The 6048-nt window shown below is 39.0% G+C and overlaps 1 long non-coding RNA gene across 1 annotated transcript in view; it reads left to right on the plus strand.

Annotated features, from left to right (window-relative positions):
- Positions 1–6048, plus strand: part of LOC128249512 (uncharacterized) — a 28453-nt gene that overhangs the window by 20271 nt on the left and 2134 nt on the right. The gene's annotated exons all lie outside the window — the stretch shown is intronic.

The raw sequence follows: 6048 nt of genomic DNA on the forward strand, positions 1-6048 counted from the left end.
ATATATATATATATATATATATATATATATATATATATATATACACATACATAAATATATTGTCTTTATGCATTATTAGACATTGAATTAGCAGTCGTTCACGCGTATATAATGCCTCATAGCATTCGTTCTGTTTCACTGCACACTCAAGTCACACCAAGTTCAACTTGGCCTTTCATCTTTTCAAAATCAATAATAATGAGAAAAAGTATCTAGGGTGGTGGCTTGGCAGAAATGCAAGAACTTTAAACTTGTTACTTGGTGCCTTGTAGTATCTGTTTCAGCGCTTTGCAGTCCGAATTCAAATCCTGCTATGACTTACTTGGACAATAGACCTTTGTTGATTGATTGCCTTAACACCACCTGGGGACTTAGGTATCTTCCGTGGAGACCATCTCTCTGGTTTGAGGAGACACTCTTTCCTTCATCCCATTGGTCACTGAGGCCTTGCGAGGGGTCATACCTCTCTAAAATGTCTAAAGGTGTTATATTCTTAACTTGCCACCTAATTAGCACCTGTTTGTTCAGTAGTACTTAATCTTGGTTTCATACTTTGACACAAGGCCAGCAAATTTGGGGGCAGGGTTTAGTCAATTACATCCAATCCAGTGCTTAACTGGTATTAATTTTATTGGCCCTGAACGTGACAAAAGGCAAAGTTGACTATGGTGGACTTTGAACCTGGACCTTAAAGACAGATGAAATGCTGTTAAGCATTTTACCGGACATGCTAATGATTCCTTTCTACTTAGTGGGAAGGAACTTGTCAATTACATCGCCAGCTCGCTGCAATAATAGTAATAATAATCCTTTCTACTAAAGGCACAAGGCCTGAAATTTTGTGGGAGGGAACTAGTCAATTACATTTACCGCAGTGTTCTACTGGTACTTAATTTGTCGACTTCAAAAGGATGAAAGGTAAAGTCGACCTCAGCAGAATTTGAACTCAGAATGTAAAGATGGATGAAATGCTGCCAAGCATTTTATTTTGCTCGATGTGCTAACAATTCTGCCAGCTTGCTACTTTCATTTTGTTTGGCATATTAATGATTCTGCTAGCTTACCACCTTAATTAATAATAATATTAATGATGATGATAATTGTTTTGCAACAAAGAAAATGGCATCAACACAAAAAGGAATTACACATACACTGTGTGTGTGTAATAAATAAATAAATATATATATATATATATATATTACACACACACACACACACACACACATATGATGATGATTGGTGTTCACTCGTGACTGAGGAAGACCATCACTGATCAATTCATGCCAAATGCCAGTGCATGAGGTAATTTCACTCGTCAACTTCACATGAGTTCTCTCACCTGTTGTCTTCATGCTTGCTGTAGTGCCCTCCTACTCGACCAGGTATCGGAGAGTTGTCTCATTGGTGATTGCTCAACTTGAAAATTTCATGTCCAATAAGGGTTGCACAAACCCTTTCCACTTTGCCGACATGTTCCAGAGACAACCCAGGGCAGGATTATCCAGTGCCAATATAGGTCCCAGGCATAGGAACTTGGGGGTGCCATGATCTCAAGCACAGTCAAAAACACCTCAAAATGTTCAAAGCCATTCCCTGCTTTTCTGGTTTTATATCAGTGACCCTCTCCTAGAGACATGCTTAAAGTAGCAAAATGAATATACAAACACACTGTAGGTGGGATTTGAACTTGCAGTGTACTGTGGCAAAAGTAAACCCTGCAAAGCATGGCTGTGTGATAAAAAGTTTGCTTCCTAACCACATGGTTCTGGTTTCAGTCCCGCTAAGTGGTACCCTGGGCAAGTGTCTTCTGCTGTAGCCCTTAGCTGACCAAAGCCTTGTGAATGGATTTGGTAGATGGAAACTGAAAGCCCATTGTGTACAACACATATGCACACATGTGTATATATATCTGTATGTCTAAATATCTTTTTGTTCCCCACCACTGCTTGATAACGGTGTTGGTTGGTTTACATCTATCACTTAGCAGTTTGGCAAAAAGAGAGCATCAGGCTTAAAGTAAGTACTGGGGGTTGATCCATTCAGCTAAAATTCTTCAAGGTAGTGCCCTGGGAAAGACCAAGAGTCCATCAACAGGAACAAGTAAAAGAATAAAAGAATAGAACAATCTAGTCCTACCTTCCACCAATTCAGCAATTGAATCTGGCTTGTTTGGTGTGTTTATATAGTAATTATATATTGTATATAATTGCAGTCATTAGTGTGCAGTATATATTGTTACAATGTATATGAGTCAGTGTTTTAAACTCCTTCATAGAAACATAGAATGGAATGGATGTCCTTTCAGTTTCTACAACCAATTACTATACTGTGGGTTCAAATCTCATTGAGGTCAATGTAGCTTTTCATTGTTCTGGCGGTGGTGTTGGTTTTGGTTGGGGTTTGCATGTGGGAAGAGGAAATTAAAGTTTTAGTGGGTGGATTTAACGTCCTCTACCCCACCTACCTACCCCATGAAATGTGGCCTTGTCTCTCTTACCCTCTCTCTTGCTCTCTCACCCTCACTCTTTCTCTCTCACCCTCACCCTCTCTCTCTCACCCTCACTCTTTCTCTCTCACCCTCACTTTTGCTCTCTCACCCTCACTCTTTCTCTCTCACCCTCACTCTTGTTCTCTTGCCTTTTCCTCTCTTTATTTCTCTCTTTCACACTTTCTCCCTTATTGTCTGTTTCTCTCTCTACTCTCTTCCCCTCTCTCTATCTCTCCCTTCTCTCTACCTCTCCCCCTCTGTCTATCTCTACCCCTCTCTCTCTACCTATCTGCCACTCCTTCCCTTCCCTTCTCTCCTACCCCTATCTTTCCCTCTCTCCCTCCCTCTCTCTGCCTATATGTCCCTCCTCTCTCCCTATTTTTCTGTCTGTCTGTCTCTCTCCTCTCTCTCTTTTTCACTTTCTCCCTTACTGTGTTTCTCTCTCTCCTCTCTCTCCCTATTTTCCCCTCTCCCTCTGTCTATCTGTCTCTCCTCTCCCCCTATTTTTCTGTCTGTTTGTCTCTCTCTCTCTCTCTTTCTGTCTGTCTGTCTCTCATCTCATTTTCACTCTTTCTCTCTCTCACTATCTCCTTACATATCTGCCTCTCCTCACTCCCCATCTTTCTCTCTGTCCCTTTCCTCTGCCTATCTTCTTTCCCTTTTTTTCTTTCTCTCTCTCTCTACCTCTGCCCCCACCTCCCAGGTTAGAAATCCTGTCCTGTAAATTATTCTGCATACACAACACTTCAACATCTTCCCTTGATATCATTGCTATACTCCTTCACCACCACCACCACCACCACCACTTTTCTTTTACACCAGCCGTTTAAACTATCAGTCTATTTTGATATCATCTGTCTTTCTATACCACACACACACACACACACACACACACACACACACACACACGTGCGCACATAATGAGAGAGAGATGAATCTGTAGTGGGAGGAATGACAGAGAAGTGAAGAGCATGTGAGGAACATAATATAATATAATGGTAATGATGATGTCAGTGACGATAATGATGATGATGATGATGATGATGATAGAGCTAGGTATGGCTGTTGTAAGTGGTTTAGCATCAGTCAGACATTTATCAAGCTGTACTTTCCTTCTTATCTCTTTGCTAGTGATACACACACACACATTAAAATATATGTGTGTATATATACATGTGTGTGTATATATATATATATATATATATATATATATATATATATATAATCACTCTATGTATCTAGTTGTGTATATTTGTGTGTGTGTGTGTGTGTGTGTGTGTAAATGAGTTTTATATTACAAGGTTAGACCTGTTTCCTCGCTTCAGACTTTTTATCTCAGACAGATTCTGGAGTGAAGGGAAACAGGACCAGTCTTGTGTTGTTTAATTAATTTGTTAATTAATTAATTAATATAGGCCCCATTCCACTTCATGGATTTTCTCTTTTATTTGAAACTCTGGTTGTCCCTGATTTTTTGGAAATAGGAACATATGATGATGATGATGATGATGACGATGATGATTGTGTGTGTATGTACATATGTCTGTGTGTGTATATATGTGTATATATATGTGTATATATATATACACACACACAAGGCTATGTGTGTGTGCATATGTATATATATTCAGACATGTGTATATATATGTATACATAAAAGGTGTGTGTGTGTGTATATATATGCATATGCATATGTATATATGCATATGCATATGTATATATGCATATATATGTGTGTGTGTGTGTATATGTTTTTATACACACACATAAACACATAATGTGTGCTTACACCTTGTTTATGACTAAATAATTTTGTAGTGTTTTTCTGTGTTAGTGTGTGTGTGTTTACTGTTTGTGTGTGTGTGCGTGAGTGTGTGTGTGTGTGTGTGTGTATGCTACATGTACTGTATATTTGGATATGGGTGTATGTAGACACTTATCCCATATAATTATAATACTTGAATACTATCAGTTCAAATGTCTTTCCGATTCCGCCCCACTTCTTTTGCACACACAGTAGAGCCGTGTGTGTCTGTGTGTATGCCTCTCCACTACACACACACACACAGGCATGGACTGTAGCTGTATATTCTCCCCCCCCCTCTCTCACTCACTCATACAGCTAAAATGTCTGTGGGAGGAGGATGTGTCTCTCAGGCATGTATATACCGAGAGTGAAGAGCACACGCACACACACTCAGCTACACTCAGTGTGTGAGTGTGTAAGGCATCGTCCTCCCACCTCTATTCTGTATGGACCTGACACATGATTGTGTTACTGTGTTGGTTTGTCAGTGCAATGTAATACATACATTACAGTAGTGGTAGTAGTGGTGGTGATAGCAGAGGTGGTGGTGGTGACGGTGGGTCTGTATAACGGAGAGATTGCTGCTGTTGGTGTTAAATCTGGCCCCATGGATCTTTTCATTTCCTTCCTTTCTTCCTTCCTTCTCTTCTTTCCTTTCTTCCTTCCTATTTTTAATGTCTTCTGATTCTGCAGTTTCAGCATTTTCTTGTTTGATGATTGTAAATAGGTGGGTAGGTAGGTAGGTAGGTCGGTTGGTGTACATAGGTAAGTGGATTGATAGATCCATAGGTAGGTAGATAAATGAATATGTAGGTAGGTAGGTAGGTAGAGAGGTTGCTTGCTAACTAGATAGCTAGATACATTGGCTGGTAGTTAGCTAAATATGAAGGTAGGTAGATCAATAGGTAGATAGATGGATAGATAGAAAGGGAGATAGAGAAATATATGGTAGAGAGAATAGATAATTAGGTAGACAGAAAGATTGATAGATAGATAGATGGACAGAGAGATAGATGGATACATGGGAAGATAGAATGATATGGATTTAGATAAATAGGTAGGTATATAACTGGATAGCTAGATAAACTGGTTTATAGGTAGATAGATAGAGATATGTTGGTAGGGAGATAAGTATATAGATAGATGAATAGAGAGGTATGTAGGTAGCTAACTAAATAAATAGGTAAATGGATGGGTAGATTGAAAGCTAGATAGATAGATGGATAAACAGAGATAAATAGGTATGTAGGTAGTTGGTATATGGATAGACAGTTCAAAGGCTGTTGATGTTAAATGATAAAAAGGTGTAGAATGAAGGGTTAGTTTACTCATTAATGAATAAATGATTCAGTGATGTCATGGTTTGAATATAAAGGCATAAACACCACCACATCACACCTGCTACCAATGTCTTGGAAAGCACACACACTGGGCTGATAAGAGTGAGTGTGTGTATGTGAGCATATGTGTGTGTGTTGTGTATATGTATCTTCTTGTGTATATGTGTGTGTTGTGTATATGTATATATGCATATATATGTAGGATGCTGTGCATATGTATGAGTGTAATGTGTGTATGGTGGGTGGGATAGGTAGTAAAGTTTTATACAAGCAACATCTATATATCTCCATTGCTTCTGTGTTGTATACGTGACTGGCAGTGTGTGTACTACATATTTATGTGTGTGCAGATATGACTGTTAGATTATTTTTGTTGTACATGTATTGTGAGAGCATTTTCTGAAAGAGAAGAG

This window comes from Octopus bimaculoides, chromosome 15 (assembly GCF_001194135.2).
Source record: "Octopus bimaculoides isolate UCB-OBI-ISO-001 chromosome 15, ASM119413v2, whole genome shotgun sequence".
Classification (NCBI taxonomy): domain Eukaryota; kingdom Metazoa; phylum Mollusca; class Cephalopoda; order Octopoda; family Octopodidae; genus Octopus; species Octopus bimaculoides.